Source organism: Balaenoptera physalus (assembly GCF_965194825.1).
Source record: "Balaenoptera physalus genome assembly, chromosome: 2".
In the NCBI taxonomy this organism is placed as follows: domain Eukaryota; kingdom Metazoa; phylum Chordata; class Mammalia; order Artiodactyla; family Balaenopteridae; genus Balaenoptera; species Balaenoptera physalus.
In genome coordinates this window covers 18,128,922-18,152,502 of record NC_138883.1, presented here as the reverse complement: position 1 = coordinate 18,152,502, position 23,581 = coordinate 18,128,922, and the positions used below count along the sequence as shown (strand labels likewise).

General features: G+C 40.0%; 1 protein-coding gene across 11 annotated transcripts in view; it reads left to right on the top strand.

The window, feature by feature from the left end:
• The window catches only part of FLRT2 (fibronectin leucine rich transmembrane protein 2), a 96,136-nt gene that overhangs the window by 23,294 nt on the left and 49,261 nt on the right, over positions 1-23,581 (top strand). For 4 of the 11 annotated variants that reach the window (XM_082451310.1, XM_082451312.1, XM_082451313.1 and 1 more), the window contains one exon: positions 6,134-6,173. The exons of 5 other annotated variants lie outside the window; for them this stretch is intronic. The gene's annotated coding sequence lies outside the window, so the exon portion shown is untranslated. Of the gene's footprint in view, positions 1-6,133; positions 6,174-6,502; positions 6,609-6,706; positions 8,909-23,581 lie in introns of those variants that run through there. 2 more of the 11 variants (XR_014260960.1, XM_082451318.1) reach the window with 2 other exon arrangements.

Below are 23,581 nucleotides of genomic sequence, written 5' to 3'. Positions count from 1 at the left end.
GCACTGCTGTAACTAATGAGTCTTGTTGCTCATGTATCTGATGCTTCTGCCACTGCATTATTTCTCTGAAAATTTTACCAGCCTAACCTCTAGGTCTAGTTTTAGAAGAGTGTGGAGGAATGGCATTTCTGGATGCAGTGCTCAGGCTAGAACTCTCACATTAAATTTTAACTAGCGGATTTTTTTTAAATGAAATACTTTCAGACACAATAGATGGTAAATAAGGCAGCGGACACTGAGAGAACAGCCACCTTCCACCTGTTAGCTCTTTTCTTTTGATTCAAGTAAGATTTTACAGGTATCTGCATTGGTCTTTGTTATGAAATGCACACCTGTTCTCCTTTGCAGCATTAAGACAAAGCAAAAGGATGCAGTGGATATTGCAGTGATAAAGGTTTATTGGCCACAAAACATAAAATCAGGATGAGATGTGATGATACAATCTTCTTAAGGATGCAAACAGGGTATTTTGTAGTGGCCGACTTTCAAACACTTGCCCCCAGTCATCCACTTGCTTTCTCTTCCTCTCCCTCAGTGGGCTCTGCCACTGGGACCATCTAAGGGTCCTTTCACCTTGTTGAAACCCTTGGGATGATGGCTGTCTGAATTACACTTTTATCCTCAGATTCCAGCACAGATCAGGGATATAGTAGGGTTTCAACGAATATTTGTGGTGGAAAGGAGTGAGAGAAGGGAGGGGGAAGGAAGGAAAGATTGAGGGAGAAGGTAAAAAGAAAGATGATTTCAGGACTTCCCTGGTGGTCCAGTGGTTAAGAATCCACCTTCCAATACAGGGGATGCAGATTTGATCTCTGGTCGGGGAACTAAGGTCCCACATGCCGCGGGGCAACTAAGCCCGCACACCACGACTACTGAGCCCCTGCACTCTAGAGCCTGCATGCCACAACTAGAGAGAAGCCCACGTGCCGCAACGAAGAGCCCGTACATCGTAACAAAAGATCCCGCGTGCCTCAACGAAGATCCCGCATGCTGCAAACAAGACCCGACGCATCCTAATTAATTAATTAATTAATTAATTTTTTAAAAAAGAAAGATGATCTCATGTTACCTCCCTAGATGAGTATAAGTTTTGGTGGTGGTTCTGCATTGTAATTTTGGAAAAGGATACAGCCTTTTTGTCCTACTGAAGACACGGCATAACAGAGGACCTTTGGAGTGCATTAAAACACAGCTCTGCCTATGTGCTTGACACAGTTATCCAAAAAACAGCATACATTCAGTTTTATATGCATCAGCTTATAAAGTAAGGCAGATATTTTCAAATGTGATTCTGAGGATTTCAATTGAAAGGAAAATCTCATCAGTAACAGAAAGCCAAGCCTCCCTTCTTGTTTTCATTCTCATGTAGAAGAAAGGGGGAAACATTTTATTTTTTTTCTTTTTCAAAGAGCTGAACTTATTAGAGGGCTTCATTACCCTCTGCAAGACACCAAATATTTTTAGGTAAAAAAAGATTCATGATTGAGCCAGTGATCAACAAGTACTTATTGAAGTCCCAAATACCAGAAAGTTCTAAGTACTAGTTTAGTGTTCTTCCTGCAGGATTTAATAAACTATCATCTTGCAAAAAAGACATTGTAGAAGATAAACATTTGTCAGTGAGCGATCACAGGGTGCAGACACCTTTCCTGCAGAGTGGAAGTATTATGTGCTTCATTTCCTGATATATTAGTGTACCTAAGAAATACAGTCCAGGATGTACTACATTTTCATTTTTTTTTCAAAGCTTGCCAGTGGCATACAGATGACTCTGAGGTTTTATCAGACCACGTCTGTGTGGTTTGAATATCTATTTTGAATCCTCCAACCCTTTTCCTTAACTGAATCCTGACATTCTAGTTAGAGCTGACAATGAATTCAACTCACCTAATCGGGCCGAGACTCTTTCCCTCTTAAAATTGTGATATTTCTACTTGATCCATTATTTGTAAAATTTAGTTCATTAACTTTGACCAAACAATTAGGATTGTGAATATGAGTGTGGTATTTAACTTATCTGAGGAATGGTTATGTTTGCCATTCCTTTCTGAATTTAAAAATAGAGAGATGCTGCTATGAATTTCAGTTGACTCGGCCCAGTTAAGAGAACGATTCTACATCACTACTGGACGCCTGCTAAGGTCTGATTCTGAGGTCCTTTTTTCCTGAAGGTGGTTTGCTGTCCTGCAGTCAGAGGTGGTGCTTGATACCCATGCCCTCACCCACTGGGTATAGATCACACCTGCAGAACACACTCATGTGGATTAAAGACCTATAACATCATCTAATAATGCCTCTCTAATGGAGACAGGCATCATTCTGGTAATGAGGTTGTGGTCCTTAGAGACCACTTGATATGCTAGTTTACTCTGTGTAAAAGCTATCTTTATTGAAAGGAAGGGAGGGAAAATCTAAGAGTGACGAGGTACTGAAGTCTTTTCACGTCACATTTCACAGTAGATTCAGATCTTGAGCTAAGGGGCCAAAGGAGGTTAGCAGCCCTAATAATCTTGCTGTACCTTCAAAAATGAACTAGTTAGTATGTCAGAATATGCCTAAATTCCTATGAGATGCTACAGGTCAGCAACATAACTATTTCTTCCCTATCTAAAATCTTAAAATGAATCTGGTAAGGAGAGAAGAAAATGGGAAGAACTCCAACTATTAAAAATTAGAAAAGTGATGACTAAAAACACTTTTAATAATTAGCAGGAGAAAGGGACTTCCCTGGTGGCGCAGTGGTTAAGAATCCACCTGCCAATGCAGGGGACATGGTTCAAGCCCTGGTCCGGGAAGATACCACATGCCGCAGAGCAACTAAGCCCATGGGCCACAACTACTGAGCCTGCGCTCTAGAGCCCGAGATCCACAACTACTGAGCCCACGTGCTGCAACTACTGAAGCCCGTGCACCTAGAGCCCATGCTCTGCAACAAAGAGAAGCCAGCGCAATAAGAAGCCTGTACACCGCAACGAGAGTAGCCCCCACTGGCCGCAACTAGAGAAAAGCCTGCGCTCAGCAACAAAGACCCAACACGGCCAAAAATAAATAAATTAATTAATTAATTAATTAATTAATTAAAAAATAATTAGCAGAAGAAATAAGCATAAAGATGTATGCATGTTTCTATTTTCTAGCAGTGAGATGTTAATACAATATAGATAGAAGGCATATAGTTAAGAAATTCACTATTAAGTTGATAAATTCAGTCTTGTGAATATAGAAGATTTGTACTTTCGTAAGACTGTCTGGAATATACAGTGATTCTCTTAAAATTAAAGCAGTAATAAGCAGTGCTGTCTGGACGTTCATAATTTTTTTAAAGTTTCATATCCTAGAGAACCATATGGATTTCATCTGCAGAGTTCGCCATTCTAAAAGAATTCCCACTGGGTGGTTGAAAATTAGGTGTATATGGGTGTGTGCAGGGCACACTAATTTTATTGGTAAGAGCTTAATTTCAGATATTTAACTTAACTTTTGACAAGCTCTAGCCTACATCCCAAATACCCTGCTTTCTTTCCCTAAATTCACCTACAAGTAGTGCTCTACTAATTTTAAAAAGTTAGTGATAAAATTCTATTGCTAAAAATATTGTAGCTTTAAAAATGGAATCATAGACTGAGCTTGGTCTGAGGACCACACATGTCCCTTGGAGAAAATCCATTTTCGACCCGGTAAATTGCGTATGTTCTATACTGCAGGGGCGCGCCAAGGCTTAGAGGCAGTTGTAGGAAATGATTAAGCTAGCGCTGGAGGCGGGCTCCAGAGGGCTCAGATCCCTCCTCGTCATTGTACTTGGTTGCCTTAGGTAAGTTACTTGTCTCTCTGGGCCTTAGTTTTCTCAACTAGAGCATGGAGATAATGTCTACCGCATAAAGGTGTTGGGAGGATTAAATGAATTAATACTGTGTGCTCGGAACAGTGCCTGGCATGTAGTACATGCATATTAAAGTAATAACTATGACTATTACTTATAAATAACGCCTTACTAGCACAATTTCTTTACGTTTTAAAATTGATCTAGTAAAAGACTTTGTGAACTCTTCCTGTTTTCTAAGTGATAAACCCCTTCAAAAAACGCAGACCCTCTTACTTGATGGGAAGCTTAAATTCATAACTAATTTAGAGTGTTCTTTTTTAAAGCATTTTTATGAGGTAGCTCTGTTATTAGTTTGCTGATTCTTTGAGAGCAAGGTTCATATCATATTTATCTTGAAATACCTCCACAGCTCCGGAGTATTGAAAGAAGTGATGAATAAATTTGCTTAAATGGTTTCTTCCTTAAGTTTACCGCATTATAACTATGAGGTATTATTCGTAGGGTACCTGGATTTTCAAAAAGGAGATGGGCTAGTTAACATCCCTACACAAACCCAGAAAGTATAAAAATAAAAGCAAAACATAAAAGACACTTCTAGAACTAACTTGTGTATAGCACAAGCTCATATTAGAAGGAAAATGGTGATTATAGAAATAGTGAACCTGGAATCCTTCTTAGGAAATAAAGCACATGATGGAATTTTGTAGACAGTATCTCTTACTGTGTTCTAAGTACAGACCATAAGAATAATGAAGCCGCCGTGTAGTCTGTTTTGCTCTTGGAACGTGTATGTCCTCTGCATGTGTGTGTATGTTTTCAGTTGGGTTATGATTTTGTCATTGTGTAAGCAGAACAAGAGGCAAGGGGCTCTCCTTTGCCCCCAGAGTTATATTCAGGTCTTTTAGGGAATTAGTGTGTTCACCCTGAAACATATATCCTTGCTTCAAAAATTAATTTAAAAAGTAAGTAAACGAGAACAAACAGAGAAAACAAACTGGGTGGGTGGAGGGAGGGGATTGGAGTCATGGGAATGGGCAGGTGCTTAGCTGATTTAAAATGAGAAGTAAAGCAACGGCTGACGTTCCTGGGTAAATGTCGATATGCATTATTAAATGAAACAGTGGTAAAATATAGACTGTCAGAAGCATTTGTCTTCTAGAGACATGGGGAGAATTGAAATGCACTTTTGAAGGAGAAGTCTTTTTCAGTGCTTCTTCAATCATTTTCTGCTTGAAGCTTTAATTACAGTGCTCCTTGCTACCTAATGCTTTCAGTTTAAAATCACATCACAAAAGAACGGGGAAGATGCAGTTGCTCAGATGAACAGCAGCTGTAGCATCAGTGTCAAGGTGTTTATTCGCCGGGGAGTTCCCGCTACATGAATCCCTTCCAGATCAACATTTTGTTTTTCAAGTGCTTTTGCATCATGCATATTGGATGGTGTTTCTTTAGAGTGATCGCGAGATGCTGTTATTGCCAGAGGAGTTAATAACCTTTAGGGAATAAGGTAATCTGAAGTAAAGGAACTAGTTATTCCCATCACTTTCTCTGGATCTGGTAATGTGGGTGGCTAGTGGCTTCCTAAGAGTTTAGTGTCCTCATCAAAGAAAACTGCGTTTAAAATATATTTATGAGGCCAGATAAATACACGTAAAAGCACATGTATACACATAGATATGTACACGTGAATATGCATCCGCATATATAGACATATATAACTGTCGTAGTTACTCCTGCTGAAGAATCTGTTATTCAGCTCAGCTGACACATACTTTTTGAACACGTGCTCAGCCTAGCAGTACGGAGATGTGGGGACTCAGCCCCTGTCTCAAGCTGTTCACGGTCTGGTGGTAGATGGATAAGAGGGCAGGCTGGGGTGGGGGGGTGTGCACAGAGGTCTGGAGGCAGAGTAGAAGTGGGGCTCATTTCTACTCTGGGAGTCTGGGAAGGCTCCACAAGGAAGTAACCTTTTAGCTGATCCTTGCTGAAGGAACAAGAATTAGCTAAGCCGATAAGCAGTGTGAGGTCTACCAGGCAAAGGAAGTAATCACTTTGGGGCTAAACTGACAGCAAAATGAATATGAGTTCTTTTGTTTCTAAATAATTCAGCTCTCCTTTGAAAGGCACTACCTAGAGGAAAGGGAGCCCGGGAGCTAAACCATAGTTGCATATGGTAAAGATGATATGCGCTATGTAATATATGTGTGTACATACGTATATGTGTAATGTATGTACATATGAGTACATGTAATATAGATGTTGTTGTTTATAAAGTCTTTTTACACTTTTTTTTTTCTTTTTACCTCTTAGCAGCTCAACGAATTAGAGGAATAGGATCACTGTTTTTCAGGTAAGGGAAGGGAGGCTTACAGAAGTGCTGTCACTTGCACAGGATCATGTGGCTCGGTTTCCCTCCAGGGAAGTTCTTGGGACTCAGCACTCTTCCCCAGGTCTGTGCCGTCCATTGCCATCCACAGGTTAGATGTCAGGTTACAGGTTAGACCCCAGACCCTGGGCTTCCCCTGGCATCAGCAGCTTTTAGTGGCTTTCCTGTCTCCTTCACTCTCGCTTCATGTCGGATGGATGGGGCTTTTTATCTGTCTCAAGAAGCCCATAGGATTTGAGCAACAATGTTGACTTTCTTGCATCTCTGCCAGAGTTACTCCCTTCTCCCCCCAGAAATTTCAACAAATCTCTTCATGCTGCTTCCTCATTTCCGTACTTCAAAGTGTTTCTGCCAGACAGACAGACCTTGTCTGTCCCAGCTCCGACTCTTCAGGGATGGGTAGGTTTATTTCTTTCTTTCTAAAGTTTTACTTGTCTACTGTATGTGGATCTGTACCCACCTGGGTGAAACAATTCTGTTTTTCCTCATTTTTATAGGTGAGACAGTGTGAACATACAATTACTCGAAACTTAAGTCCAGAATCAGGAAGCACGAAGGAGAAAAACATCTTAACCTATCAGATTTAGAAATGATATCACACACACCAGAAACTGACTCCTAATAAAGACAGTCTTCACACATAAAATCCATGCTATGTGACAAGTAATTTGTAACAGCTAAAAAAAAAGTGGTTCAAGGGAAGAAAATTGAAAGGTGCTAGGTGCAGTGTGACGAGTCTGCCTGCTCTTGGGTTCTGAGATAGATGCTTGTGAGAAATTTTAAAAAGTAAATGAAGAATGTTCTTTTCTGTCCTTTTTTTTTATATACAATTAGATCTTTTTGACTACAAAAAAAATGCGGAAGAGCAATTACTCTGCTACTTTAATTACTCTCCTAATTATAACGATAACCTTGTCACATTATCGTAATTCCCAAAACAGAAAATGCAAGCTCCAAATTGCACCGATATTTGGTCATTTTCCCTTGTTAATAGCTCAGTGTCAGTGCGTGGAATGCTAGATTTTTTTTCCTCATTACCTTTCTGTTGCACAGTGGATATTTCTTTGCCTCCAAAGCTGATATTACATTCTGTCTAACGTGCTTCTACTCCACCACCCTGATTTCAGTGCAGCTTTTTAACATCTCCTCACTGTTTCAGAAGCCGTCTCCTGAGCAGTGTGTAATTCTCCCCTGGCTGTTGGGTGGTAATGGGAGCTGTATGTGTCTGGAGAGGGAAGCACACAGCCTGGGGTGAGAAAGTAGCTATTTATCAAGGTATCTCACAATCTCAGTTTATGTTGCTGTAAAACGTTACCGTGCATATGTTCTGCGAGATTATATCCGCTAGAAATTTGTCAGCCATCGTCGACATACTGTAAGGAGTGAGGACCCGTTTTCTTCTAGTCAACGGAATTTTATTCTGCATTTCTTTGCCCTCATTTTCAAAGAGACTGACTTACCGAGGATACTTGCTTAATGGTGCCGTCTGTTAGATTATGAATTGGGCAGAATAAGTGCTGGAAATACACTAGAACACTCACAGAACCCTGGCAGGTAGAAAACAAGGCATCCTAATACATGGCTTTTGCCTGCATGGAAATTCTCCTCCCATTATTACAGCAGGTGATATTGTTGACACCAGTAAAATTGCAGAAAGGCTGCCTAGTATACAGTGATAAAGTAGGAGTGAGATCACATAGACTCACACTGGAAACCTTTCTAAATAGAATGGTAAATTTCCCTTATTTTAAAATGTATAATAATAGAGCCTTGAAAATCATTAGTTCTTTAAGACAGCCCCAAGCCTTGGGTAAAATTACAAAATTGTTTTGGTTGTGGCTCTTGTTGTCTTTGTATTTTGTTTCTGTTGTTTGGCTTTAGTGCCCCTACCAGTTCCAGAGCACCCCATCCTCCCTTCTGTGGGACACTTCTGTCACCATGTTTCTTTTCTGTCCTCAAGCTCTCTTACCAATACAACTGGTCTCAAGATAAGTTGGAACTCATTGCCACTACAGTGAATATGACTGACACCAATGCTCAATGTTTGTTTTCTGAAAGTATTTACATTTTAAAACTATAAGTAAGGCCTTGGACTAAATGCAGATAGTTTCTGAAATGGAATGCTTAGAGCAGCTTCTGAACAACGGGGGGAGAGCATTCGTGGGAGGAAAGGCTTCATTTCCTTCTGAAAGTTACTGCACACCTGGTCAGCTTCTCGAGTCCATCTGATTCAGGTTTCCAAAGGGACACTTCATTTCATGTAGACATGGATACTTCTGAAATTCAAACCCAAAGTAATCGGAATGTAATGTAGACAATGTAAAGTTTTGATATTATTCCTGGATTCTCCATAGAGGATATATGGCAGTTGGCATCAAGAAGACCAAGTCTGAGTGCAGTCTCTACCCTTTTTTTGGCTGTGAGGCAGGTTATTTGACTTTCTGGAAATACAGTCTCCTCCTCTGTAAACTGAGGTAATAATACCAACTCATGGCCTTGTTCTGAGAATCAAATGAGATATAAATATCAGAGAGGGAGAGAGAGTAGATGGGTATATAATGTCAGCTACTTGAGGCTAGTTCCCAACTCTCAACCCTACTCCACATTTTTTTTTCTTTAATCAAAATGCAAGATCTCTAATTTACTTCATAATTGTCTTAAAGATTGTGATGCTTATGGGCATCAATTATTTTCCTGTTCTTTAGGACATTCTTTAGGTAACGACAGTTCAATAACAAGAAAGAATGCCATCACATGATTGCATCATGTTCTTCAAAATGAAATCTGTTGAAGGTTGAACAGTATAAACAACAAGGAACATAATCGGTCAGAGTGACCCAGGGGAAAATGGCCCAATGAAATTAAACAAAGGAAATTTTATACTGTGAGGAAAAAATCAATGGATTGTAACAGAACCTGGTAAGAAGAGACAAAGCTCTTGAGTCCCAGAGACCCAGAGGTGATTGAGAAGCTGTGTGAACTGGAACCTGGGCTTCTTGTTTTGCTTTTTGAAGGCTGTTTCCACTGTGTTAAATATAAAGATAAATAATAAAGACATGTATTTTTAACTTTGTTTTTTCTTAAGTAAAGTTAGATAGCTAGAAGCATCAATAGGACATCTAGTTCTTAAAAGAAACACATACCATTTTTTGAGAATTATGGTCTTCTGGACACTGTTGCCTTACTCAGTGTAACCATTACAGAAGTCTTATGAAATAAGAATTATTTCATAATTACAATTACACCCAAGTAATATCACAACAGTTACCTCTGTCACCAGGGCCACACAACCAGAAAACGATGAGATTGGAATGGGACCAGCTCTATGTGACTCCAAAGTCTATGCTATTTAACAAATTCCAGATTCATTGAATGCTTCCCAAGGGTACTTCTGTTGTGACTGACATCATTCAGATTTTCTGTTACCTCCAGACCCCAGTACTTTATATGACCTTGGGAAAGAAAAACAAAAACAGAGTTGGACTTCTCTCTCAAAAAACATGAAATATTACATATATTTCCTCCTAGGTAGAGGATGCGTCTGATATTTGTATATAACTTCATAGATGACAGTTCACTCTAAATCTCAATGAAGACATAGAGTGAAAAGGAAGACAGCATTGACACAGGTAGAAGTCCGAGCATGAAAAGGCCCTTAAAAAAAGGTACTCCTAAAAAAAAAAAAAAAAAAAAAAAGTACTCCTACATTTGATGCTTGAATGGACAGCTGGACGTCAGGGCATTGATCCCTTTTCTTCAGTTGATCATAAATGATGTTATCAAGGGAAGTATAGGGCAGGCAGGGGAGTTCACACTTCAGTGCACTGTTTTCAGTATTAACATGGTGGAAAACCAAAGTGACACTCGGCAACCCGTTCTTCTCTGCCTGTATATGGAGAATGTTATAGCCAAATAACTTTTTTTTTTCATGTCTCATGGATTGATTTGGCTGATGACTGTGTATTGCTTGAGTTGGATGGATAGGTTTAGAAGATTTCGTGATTTTTTTTTTTTAACCCTTTGGTGAGGACCAACTTGGGAGTGTTAAAAGGGACACTGGTTTCCCTCATTTTAGTATAAATTGATTATCTTAAAGGGATGCAGGATAATCAAAAATTCAACAAACAAAAAGTAACAACTGAGTTAGAAACATATTTAGGTAATTAAGTGCCTAATTAAGTGCCTAAATCATTACATGTCCGTTGTTCCAACCAAGACCATTCGAAATGTATTCATGGAAGATCTATGTGAAGACATTTTGACTTTGGCAAAAAGGGCTAGTTTTCTGAGTGTCCCATTAGACTCATAGATAGCATGAAAAAAAGTATTTGTAAGTAAGTTCCTGTAACGTGAACCATTTTCTGTGTCTTTTGTAGGCATGGTTAACACTATTGCAGAAAAATAGTACTGTACCTCTCGTGATTGAAACAAATGATATGTAATTTAATGTAATAGTTCTTAAACTGTGCAGCTCTGCAAATCAACTTCTTCATCTATATGATGAGCGTTATAATAGTGCTGATCTCAAAGGTTTTTATGGTGATCAGTTGTGAGATCCTATCTAAAAGTGATTTGCAAGTTGAAGACTATTATTCATGTGTAAGTCCTAGTGGTGATTATTATTCTGATTCTATGGGGTAGTTCATACATTAAGACACATTTCATGTGGATCACCTTGTCCTGTCTTAAGATTGTACAGTAATACCCATTTAAATTTATCTCCTTTTGTTTCACGAAATTGTTCTCCTCATATTTCCTGTATAGCCATGAATTAGTTCTCAGCTGCATCCCTGGTTCTTACCAGAAAGCAAACAATTTAATTTTATGGTTCAATCAAGTCTTTGGGATTATAAAATATTGCTTCCTCAATATAAAAGAGAATTCAAACTCCTGAATTGTTGGGTTCCAAAAAATTTATATGATATTGAAAGGGAAATTTTGAATGTACACTGGTTGTTTCATAGTAAGAAGGAGGTAGGATATTTATCATACGATCTCTGGTTGTATCTTGTTTCTTTCTCACCATTTCTATGACAGCAGGAAAAGAGTTGTAGAGTTATGAACTATACCAGTCTTAGGAACAGAATTTATAAGATATTTTACAGAACATTCAAGATGCAAAGCCACAGAAATCCTAAAGTCTTATTTTAAACTAGACCCATTTCTGTCATTTCCATTTCTTTCAGGGATCTTAAGAAAAAGGAAATGAAATACCCTACTTTAAAAACAGTTTTGTTTCTGTTTTTATCAGGACGAGGATAGCGAAATTCTTCCTGACCAAAATGGCATGCAGTCTGCAGTGTCATATATTGTTTTTGCATAAGAGAAGTGATATTAATATTACCAGGATGTATGGAGTCATAAAAATATCTTTTGTCATAATGTCACTTGTGTGCTATTATTTTTCTCATAAGAAATCTGTCACATCCATTTTCAGTTAAAATGTGGATATGAGACAAGGGGATTCTGCAATTGGTTTAATGGGCTGGGTGTAAAAATAATGACTTTGATGGAGCTATTTGGAGTGTTATACAGCCTCTGGAACCCCGATAGTTTCTTAATCTGATTAATGGGAATATCACCATTGCTCCAGTACATGCATGGCTAGTGACCAAATTTATTTACTTTTTAAATTTTCAAATGATTTCAGAATACAGAGAATATATAAGATGTACATGCTTGAGGGTCCTTGCGCTCAGGTTATTGGTTTTAAAATACAGGTTGTTAGCTTTAAAAAGGGTTGCTATTTTGGATTGTCATGCTTAAAAGACACTTGGAAATAGCATAAAAAGACTCCTAGATTAAAAGAGCTGTTACAAATCATGAGGGAAAATGTACTTGACATGTGACACTGATGTACTCCTACCTGTTGAATCCATGGGGCCTTGGGAAGGTTTAGAACCTGTAATGGAGTTTATTACAAAATGCCTACCGCCAGGCCGTTATCTTAAGGGAGAAAAGCCATTGCTTTGTTAGTCCTCCAGACAGAGACTTCACTGCTTTCAACAGAGGGTGGATAAGCAAAACGAATCAACTTTTGTTAAGATTCTCCCATACCCCCAGTCATTAGAATGAGAAGGATGAGTCTCTGCTTTCTGCCAGATCTAGGCCATGCTGACAGATAAACCAGTATAGGAAAATGACAAGTTTAGGGAAATTTGCAAATGCTACTGTGCCAGCAGTAGTTTTCTCATGAATTATCCTGATAACTCATACAGTGGAGATTAGAAGACAAAGTTGGATGCACCTGGACAGAGAACCACTTTCCTGTTGGCACTTGCCCCATTCACTCTGGTTGAGGACCCTAAGGCGTGTACATGAGTCAACAAACAATAGTCTCTACAGGTATTAAAGGGAAAAACATCAAAGTATTGTTGTGGGCTTGAGTACGCTGATGAGCCACTCACTCATGGGTCAGGGAAGAAGGTATTCACTGAATGAATACCACACATTATTACTACGTTCAAGACTGAAGTTGGGGCAGTTCTTCAAGAACGAAATGGCTTTGTAAAGGAATCCAGAGGATCATTTTGATTTTTCAGCCCATAAGATAACACTTGGTAAATTCTCAAGTCTAATCCTAAAAGAACCATCTTCACCACTCCCATGATTGTGTGTGTATGTGTGTGTGTGTGTGTAAGATGAAGATTTCTGCTGCTATTTTGGTGAAAGCATTTGGGAAAATGCAATATTCAGTATTGTTCAGTAGCTGATCCAAATATGTGTGGTATACTCTTCAGGGTTTATATTCCCGGCCTAGTTGCAGGGAGAAAAAATGTCATCTGGCGGCTGAAAAACAGTTGCAGTATTGCATCGTAGCAAATCTTCGGCATGACTGAAAAGGAACAGACCTCTTCAGTGTATCAGCTTCCCAGAATGAAGCAAGCGTAAATATTTTTCAGTTTGGTCGTTTGTGAATTAGTCACGATGAAAAAAACAGTCCGTTTCTGCCAGATGAAGGGTAATATGGTGCAGAACTTTCAACAATATTAATATTTGTGTTGGGACTAGAAAGTAATGAAAATAGTTTCCACAGGTCACCAAAATTTCTCATGATTCAGCCAGTGTCGTTGAAAGTTGGAGGAAGGACACATCTATTGGAACCTATTTAAAATGAAAAATGTGTTGATGCCTGGCTCAGTGGTAATCTTTTTCAAAGGAGCTAGAGGAGGTGTGTGCAAACGCGTCCATCAATTGGGAGCAGGATATTGGATTTGAACTTTGCAGAAGTGCTTGCAACCAGCCCGGGTCAGCTGCCATGTTTGACACGTCCCCTCAGAACCCCATGGGCATCTGGGCATTGTCTTGAACATCATGGTATTCCCATCATACCATGGTGCCTGCACATAATAGAAACTCCAAAGGTCGTTTGGACCTCCTTCTACACAGTTCCTCTGTTAGACCAGAGTGGAACTTTCTAGGAAGACATACTCTGTGTACGTGTCATATGCATGTCTGCCCTATTGCCATACTATATGGATTAAGAGCATGGATTCCAAAGACAGACTCGCCACCTGGGCTCATACCTTGGCTTTGTCACTTATTTACCTAGGAGCTCGGACAAGGTCTTTATCACTCTGCCTCAGTATCTTTCTCTGTATAATGCAGACAATCACAGTACCTACTCATAGGTTTGTTGTGAGAATTTAATGACTTAATATCTGTAAAGCACTTAGAAGGGGGTCTAGCATAGGGCAAAGGACTTATGAGTAAATTTCGTTTTCCTATAGCGATCAGGGGAACATTCAGCTTGGTTAGGTTCTACGACAGCATGGCTTACCCTCCTCCCAGCAGGTGGTCTGCCGAAGACTTGCGCAGTTCCTCTGTAGAGCAAGGGTCTTACTGCTTATTTGGAGATTAGCCATCTCTATCTTCCTCATGGTGGGTTCTTTGAGAATTTGCCCCTTATCCTGTTTCATCAGGGGACAAATAAAGACAAGGAAGTGAGAAGGCAGCAAACAGTGTCTCTATTCGTAGAACCTCGCTGACTTGGGGAAGGAGGGCGCTGGGGGAGGAACGTGGGTCTTTGAGGCAGAAAACATGGTTTTTGTTCCAAGTCTGCCCTAGGCTGGTCACTCAGTTTCCTGCTGAAAGTAAAGAGTTTCTTTGCCCTGCTTGGACAATGGAAAGGGTTATTGTAAGGAGGATGAATGCTGAAATTAAAAGATGATTGGAAAACCTTAACAACCATGTGTGAGGGAGGCATTAGGACCGAGACAGTGGTCATTGCTAAGTGTATTTCCAACTGAATTTAATTTTCCTCCTTTATATAATATAGATGGGGATTTTCCTTAAAAATGTACTCATGCTCAGGAAGCTGGGAGCAACTCTGAATCAAATGGCACAAACGATGGTGACTGAGCTTCACATTTAGTTTACCTGTCGTTTCTTTTGTCTTTTCTGTTTCCATGAACTTCCTCAGGGCTCCAGTGTCCTGATCCTGCCTTCGCCTCCAATTAATGAGGACACTCACTGTGGAGCCCTGCCTTGGGGGCTCCCTCCTCCTATTCTTAGGCTCTTTACCTTTCTCCTTTTAGTTACTCAACCTTTTGAAATTCATTTTCATTGTCTGTAAAATAGAGAAGCCTAGAGGTTAATGGACATGGTATGTATGTCTAGCCCAGTGCCTGGTATATATTAACCATTTCTCTCTGCTTCTCATTCTTTCCATCCCCTCTCATCCCCTCTTATCCTAATGTCTTAAGGATTTGCAGGTCAGCCTTTATCTTAGAAATTCCAGCTCTGATACTAATTAATGAGTAAACCCTATCATGATCAGTAGTAACATTGTGACAGTAATTTCTTAGCAACCACAACCCTTCACGGAAAAAAAGGAATATATTCATGGTGGACCTTTTGGACATTGTGAGAAACTACTGAGGGCTCTGTGGGACCAAAGGAAGGCACTTTAGCCAGTAGAGGTGGTTATCATTTTGTTCTTGGGCACTGTTCTTGGTTTCCTCTACAAAGAAAAGAGGAGATGTGTCTGCCCAAAGCAGCTCTGTCATTACCCCACGTCCTTGACAGCTGACCAGCTGTTGTTAAGGAGACCTGTGTCAGTGCAGGTTTCTAGCCTAGGATGGAGAGAAGGGCAAAACTGAGCCCCTCTGGTTCCCTGAGCTGACCAGGAAATGGCACCAGGGGCAAGGAGGAAGGTGGAACCTAGCCCTCTGTGCTGGGACTGTGGACCAGAGCAGTGCAAGAGCAACAGGAGGAAGAGATCATTTCCTACAGTGAACACCACCCTGGATGCATTTAACTTGGTCCTTAGAGATAAACCTTAGAGACAAGGAACCAGTAGGAACCAGAACAATTGTGAGTGCGCTACAGAGTTCTCATAAAGCTCTGCAGACAGTCACACAAAGGAGTGTGTTTTAAGAATTTCAGATGAGGTTTATTTTGTCACTGGGCCCTTTGGTTACCAGTTTGTTATGGTTTTATCAGAGCTACTAAAAAATACATTTATCTTGCTGAACACCAGTGAGACAATGGCAGGATACCAATCCTGAAATAATGTTATTAAAGCTTTTTTTTTTTCTGTGCCTTTGGAAGGATTTCGCATTAGCGATAAAATCATCACAAGTGCTGCCATTACCAAGATGTTTTCTTATACAGGTTTTGACCAGTTCAATTTTGGGAGCATGCTAATTAAATGTGACAGAGAGTCAGTCTTAGTGGTATTGATAGGATGTTGACATGTCCATTTCATCTACTACCATGTTCTTTAAACAGGCTTTCTCCAGATGGATATATCATTTTCAACCTTAGTAAAAAATCAGGAACAGAAAGTGACAAGCTTTCACACCACATAAGACTGTGTATCGCCACCATCACCATTCTCTAGCTTCCGGTATTGACAGCCATCACCCAGGAGAGTAGAGTTGTCATTTTTGTCCCAAATTATACCTAGGCTCCTTCAAAGATGTTCTCTTGTTCCGATGCCAAGTTCGTGCTGAATATTGAAGATGAAAGCCCTTGGTTTTCGTAGGTTTCAAATTCCAACTCCAGGTTAGAATCTATGTGAGGATATTGTAAATAACTGAGTAGATACATACAAAATTGAACATGTAATAACTGAACTCTTTTCATTTTAGGCATTAGGATTCATAGTTGTACTTTTTCACCTCAACCTGACCACAGTATCGGAAGCAGCTAAATGAATTCACATTTAGAGTTTTTTTTTTTTTTAAACATTGCATAGATGTGCTCTAATTTATACAGTTACTGAAAGAGCAAAGAGTGAAGTGCATGGTTTTAAGGAATTCTTTATGCTTGTGTTTTCCCTTAAATTTTCATTATTTCCTTGAGAACAGCTCTGGTGTCTTAATATGTTCCTTATACTTATTTTCATTGTAGTCTGCCATGAATCAAGAGTTTAGATTTTAAAGCATTTGTTGCTGCAAGTGTTTGTAAGACTTCTCTCTTTAGAAAGTATCTGTTTATGGTTCTCAGTGATACTGGCTTTGGGGGGTGTAAGGTGATTACAGTGTATCTTGGGCCCTGGTGACATCCTAAGGATTTGGAACCCAGGGCTTTTCTTCATCTGATTTGCTCAAGGCTGAAGTTGTTTAAAATGGATATACTTTTATTTTTATCACAGGATGCTATCTGCTAAGGTTTTTCTCAGAAGCGTGCATGATTTTAAGAATCAACATGATGTTAGCTTAGGGTCGGCTATAATGTGTTTATATTTGCATCTGCTATAACATTTTTATATTCTAGAATTTCTTTTAAAATGGAAATTATCACACTCTTATACATTAGTTTCAGAAACTTTAACAAACTATAAATATAAAGAACTTTGTGGAGTAAGGAGGATATTGAAATATTAGATGGCCAAATAGTACCTATTATGACATTTTAATTCAGTGGTCCATAATTGTCAGTTTAAAAAGTATAACCTAATGGATGGGGTGGTGGATGTGGCCATAAGAAAGGAGAAATGGTTTATCTAATCTCTGGGCTCTTCCCTTCCACTGACATGGGTAAAAGCTGTATCAAAGATTGATTCCAAAAATGAGAATCAAAGGTAATCATTATTCATCTGGTGTTGAATATTTCCTTGACTTTCTTCCCATGGTAGAGTGGGAGGCATTGTAACAAGGTGGGCTGGGGGAGGCCACTGGAGCAGAGCCATAGGGGGACTCTCCTTCTCTGACTCAGTGCACTTGATGTTTGAAGAACACAGAGAGCACCTTCTTTCCTTATCAAGTGTCTCTTGATTTGGCTTGCTAACGCTCTTAGAGGCTCTTGTCCCAAGGCAGCCATGTAAACCATGTGTCAAGAGACTACTGTTTTGCAGTCAGTGAAATTGTGTGTGTGTGTGTGTGTGTGTGTGTGTGTGTGTGTGTGTTTGGAGTTGGGGGGGGATGCTAGTGCCAGTTTACTAGGACTTTATATAATCTCCAATCAGTCTTATTTATGCAACCCCAAATACTTTTGAGTGGAGCCTTGAGAATGATCACTGTTATTATCTGACAGCTGTATAGTGGTGAGACAAACAATAAAATGTTGAGAACCACCGGCCTAAATAGCAATGGTCCAACTTTTGTGCCTGGCATTCAGTGCTGCAAACAGCACGGCTAATGTACTGTGTATGTCTAAGTCATCACTTAGCCCTGTGTTTTCTCATTTCTGTGACTTTCTTGTATCATAAATCTAGGATTTCCTCTTCTCTGCTTATCTAAATCCTACTCTTCTTTCAAGTCCAGTCTCAAGTGGCTTATCTTCCATGAAGAATTCCCCGACTGCTTTAACTCATGGCAGTTCCCTTTTTCTCTGAGCTCATGGATGGGGTTATCAGTTATACCACTTGTCTGACTGCTCATCAGTGATTCATCTACTGCCCTTTGTACTTTTATGTTGTCCTTTTGTTGTTATTCAACCATCATTTTCATTAACTTCTCCAGCAGGTGTGTGTCATTTCCTCAACCAAGACATGGGGGCAGGGCTATGTGTCTTACAATGTTTTGTATTATCAACATCAGTTAATCAGGTCCCACGTTCATGGCAGGGGTTGCTATTAAGCATATATTGGTACATGGATTATAAGACAGTTATATGCAGACAGTAAGTAGGCTTTGATATTCTTTTATTGCTCATTCGTCCTGTATGTAGCTAGGTACAGAGTCTGTGCCTAAGTACTGGCAAATACATGGTGATGGGTTGACCCACTGGGCCCACAGAAATGTGCATTCTTGCTTCTCATTATTCACATTTAGTGAGCATGTACCATGCGCTGTGGTAGGTACTTCACACACACTAATTTATTTAATCCTCACCGGAGCTCTTTGAGTTTGCTGCTGTTGCTTATATTTTCCAGAGGGCTAAGGGGCACAGAGAGTTTGAGTAACCTGCCCAAGATCTCAGGGCCAGTCAAGATGGAATTCGGATTTGAACACAAGTCTGAGTAACTCTCAAGAGAGAACTCTAATGCCTGCTTTCCACTCTCCTGAATTCCTGCTGCATACAGACCCATGCTTCAGTTCTAGCTTTCCAGTTCTTGGCCATTCTAATGACTGATTAGCCACAGTTTCTGTGTTAACATCTTTCTTTGGCTGGGTCATCCTCTTGGTCATTTGTATCTCGTAGTTAGCAACCCAGGATTGTCAAACATAGCCTCCCTGGGAGGGAAGTTTTTATCTATTGTAAATGCAAGGGTGTGTGTGGAGCTATTGTCAACGGCCATTATGCCCCAGAGAAGAAATTCTGCTGATGGTAAGAGAAGGAAACACTCCCTCCTCCATCATTCCTGCCCATTTATAGGCAACACACACACACACGCACACACACACACAGCATGTCCTTGGAAGCAAAAAGTCATTGAGCTTTATTTTCCATGAAGAAAAATTCGATTTTTCTTTACTCACTTTTAATGCTATGTTAGCATTTACTGATACAATGAAGACCCAGCTCACATCTGTTGAGATAATTCCTGATTCAAATGTGGATGTCGTTAGGTTATACTGTGATTGGACGGTTACATGGTGGCAAAGGAGTTCGCACATTAGCTAAGGGTAGAAGAATGTCTCAGCTCCTTCTGTTGGGTGTGCCAACTCTCTCAGCTGTTCAAGAAACAGGATGTAAGGAGGAATTGTTTAGAAATGACAACATGGGGTGAATTCTGGCATCAGGTGTCAGAGGTTCTATTCTTGGTTGTGCTTCTGGGTTACTAATTTAGAATGAGTGGTTCTCCCTCAGTGTCCTCATGTGGGTAATGAAGAAGTGGTCCATGACAATATTTTCTTAACCAGGATTTGGGTTGACGTTATCTCCTTTTGACATTCTCAAGTTAACACTACCTTAAGATTTAGGGCATCTGAGTCACCTCTAAAGGCCTAATGGAGTGATTTGAGCCATCAAAGAAATCCGGCATATTGTGTCTTCCACATTTATTTTTATTAGTCTGGGTTAAAACAGTCATTCTCAAATATGTGTGCATCAAGATTCACCTGGGAACTTGTAAACACAGTGATGTTTGGCCCATAGGAGAACTAATCTCTAGGGGAAGGTCCCAGGAGTCTGCATTTTCAAAGAGCTTCCCAGGAAAACATGAAGCACAATAGTGGTTAAGGACCTCTGGTTGCACCATTAACCAGCTCAAAAATAGTTCATTCAAAATTTGCTCATGACTGCTTGATTGTTCTATTAGCGGGTTAATAGATATAATAAATAAAAATATAGGATGCCTGGTTAAATTTGATTTTCTGATAAACAGTGAATATTTGTTTGCATTCATAGGTCCCATGCCTTATTTGTATTATGTTTTTTTCACCTGGCAACCTTTCATGCTATAGAAAACCAGTACAGTCCCGGTTCTTTTACAAATGTTAATACCAAGGGGTCAAAAATGATCTCTAGACAAAGAGAGGTTTGCGGAAGCTGTGGTATTGCCTGTTAACTTGTGTCTTGAACCTTTGGAAGATCATTGTATTAGAAAGAAATTTGAAGATGGCTTTTTTAAATCTTTCACTCGTTTTCTTCCCTTTATGCTGCATTTTGCCAGAGCTGCATTCACTTTTTTTCCTGAAATAAATTAAAGGGTTTTTTTTTTTTAGAGTGCAAAGGAATCTAGCCACACTGCTCCTATGAAGCCATCACTTCATGTGGAAAACTGTTCCAATGTTTCTCATGTGGGTACAACTACCGTCTCCTAAATTTCAGAGCTTTATTTTGATGAGACTTGTGAGGAACCTAAGACCTCCCCGTTGACCAATGTGTTGTCTTCCCAAATAGTTTTTCTTCCAAATGGAATATTTTCCCACTGTTTGTGAATTGCATCTCTTTAGTCTACTTTGGAAAAAATTTACCCAAGACATGCTAGGTAAGGTAGGAAACAAAGGCCTTGGGCCATTTTTTAAGAGCAGACCAGGTCATGGCCAACACCACCAGGATTCATTTTCACTGAAATTTATCTCTGGGTACCACCCACGCTTAGTGATACTTAGTCTTACTGACTCACTATCTTTGGGTACCACTCACACTTAGTCTCACTGACTCAGTAGAAAAGACTTATGGTCATTAGGTCAGCAAATATTTTCACTTTGGCTTTTATTTAGTAAGTTTTCAGATACACTTAATGGGCACACTTGTGAATATGGCCATACTGGCACAGAGCCTGTAATAGGTGGTTGTGATTGCCAAGGAAATAGTTCAGCAGCCTGGACCCAACCTTCATCATCTGAAGGTTGTTTATTCCCAGGCTGTGCTTCTGGGCTTTTACCATCTCATTGAGATCTTGAAACCTGGACCCAGATGATCCTATACAGTCCTTACGCCTAAAACAGGCTGAAGGTAAATTTTGAATATCTACTTCTGATACCTCTGGGTACCTCGGAGCAGAGTGTGTGTGGGTAGAGGACTCTGACTTACAACCCTGTTTCCCATTTTCTGGAGCTGAAGACAATTTGTTCTTATTGAAATATTTCTTCAAACTCAACAAATATCTACCGATACCTCTGGTTCCCCCTCAAAACATTATTTTAGAATGGATCAAGTGGTTCTTCAGCTCAAGAAAAGATAGCTCACCTTTTTCATAAGTATGTGTAAGTTAAGTTGGAAATGGGGAAATGAAAGTTCTCTGCTCTGGGATGGGCACATCGCGCCCCACAACGAGAACCCCCTTCCAAGGGTAGCTAAATGGAGTAAGGAGACATGAACGGTTTGGACCCCTGAGGCTCCAAACAAAGTGGTTTACAGCAAGTAGTGAAAACCCTGCCCCAGACTGTGCTTCTTCCCAGGGGGCAGATGGGCTAATGAATGAACAACCTGCAGCAGCAATTTCAAGCCTCTTTAAGAGATGCGGGGCTTCCCTGGTGGTGCAGTGGTTAAGAATCCGCCTGCCAATGCAGGGGACATGGGTTCGATCCCTGGTCCGGGAAGATCCCACATGCCGTGGAGCAACTAATCCCGTGTGCCACAACTACTGAGCCTGCGCTCTAGAGCCCGCGAACCACAACTACTGAGCCTGCGTGCCACAACTACTGAAGCCTGCGCGCCTAGAGCCCATGCTCCGCGACAAGAGAAGCCACCGCAATGAGAAGCCCGCGCACCACAATGAAGAGTAGCCCCTGCTCGCCGCAACTAGAGAAAGCCTGCACGCAGCAACAAAGACCCAATGCAGCCAAAAATAAAAATAAATAAATAAGTAAAATAAATTAAAAAAACAAAAAAGATGCAGAGAGCGAGAGGGTGCAGGAGGGAAGACAGAATGGGGGGCCCCCTTTGTTCCAGGAGAGCCACCTGCCAGCCATAGTTCCACTGCTAAGTGCCTTCACTTCTGAGTGTCAAATTGTTCATCTGTAAAGAAGCGATAATACTACCTCTTTGGCTGGGCTATCCAGAAGATTAAAGCGAGGAATATATGTTAAGTGCTTAACACAATGTCTGGGAGGGACAGGGCTTTTAAGGAGTTCAGTAAACCTTCATTCTCTCTTGCCCGTAAACTTCTATTTGTGAGGACATATTCTAGAATTGGGAAGGATGCTTATTGCACTAAGCCTTTAAGAGATCATTCACGACCTCGTATGTTTATATTCTGCGCTTCCTCCAATTAATAATCTGCCATTGAGTTCACCAGTGACCAATCTTGAAATGAAATGATCTTTCTTTACTTGCAATCTGTGCTATATTTGAAACTCTGTCAGAGGCAGTCTCAGAAACTCATGACCAAACCCTCAGTTATTCGGATTTCTTTCAGGTTTGCTGCTATTTTAATTATATGTGCTTTTCTTATTTTCCTTTTGGGATAAGAGCTCTGTATTTTCATCACCATACTTATCTTTTGATGCCTCAAAGTATTTGGCTGTTTTCCTCTATTTGGGCATAGAGACAGGGATGTTATAATTTGTCTAAAAGTATTTGCTGTCTCCAAACAGTAGAGAGAGTGCCTTACGTTTATAAAGTGCCAAAACATTATCATTGTCTTGTGTTTGGTGCTTGCAAACTCAGAATTTTACGTGTTATGAAAAGCTTTCAACACCTTCTTTTCCTACTTTGAAAACTAATCAGCATATTGCCTAGCATTCTTTCAAGGAAAGCCAAAGACTGTGTTTTCCAACTTCTGAAAATCTAATTCCTAAAGCAATAGCAGTACAAACTGCTTGTACCTTTTGCGAGGAGGCTAACAAGTCATTTGTCGATTTTGTTTTCAAATGCATTTCAGATTTGCAGTTCTTCATATTAAAACTAATTGCTTGCTTGATGGTAGAAATATTCTATTGGGTCAGAGAAAAGGCATTATAGACACCCCTCGAAAGCGCTCCAGATATCCTTCCAAGAGCATTGACCCACTGTGCTCAGAGAGGAGCAGAAATTCTGAGGGCCAATTCAGATCCTTGACATGAAATTCACCCAATGCACACGTGTTTTGTATTTCTGTTTAGAAAAAGTGAAAAACCAATTCTGTCCTTGTGTGCTCCTGATCTTACATACAGTTATTCCTCTAAATACAGCTCAGAACATTTGTCAGCGAACTGTGAAGCTCTTGTTAAAAATAAAATGGAAATTCAAATCTCAAAATAAATAAGGAGCGATTTGTAATGCATTGCCTGTTTTTCATTTTGGGTTGGCGAATCTGAGGCCCATGGACTGCCGTTGTGGGTGACCCCATTTAAATAATTATTCAGAGGCCATCGAATCTTATAATTCTGATGCCTCCTTTTGCTGTAGAAAACTACAAAGCAGAATCGATTTTTTAAAATGTATTTTTATATTTTGTCAATATGTATAAAAATGGAGGAGAGGAAGTGAAATGATTCATTTTAAATGACGTATGAATCCATTTTCTCCTGCAATGCTGTTACAGAACTCCCGTCCACACTAAGGGGAGTTGAGTGCATGCATGAAGAGGTGAATTCTAGTCACAGCCCACT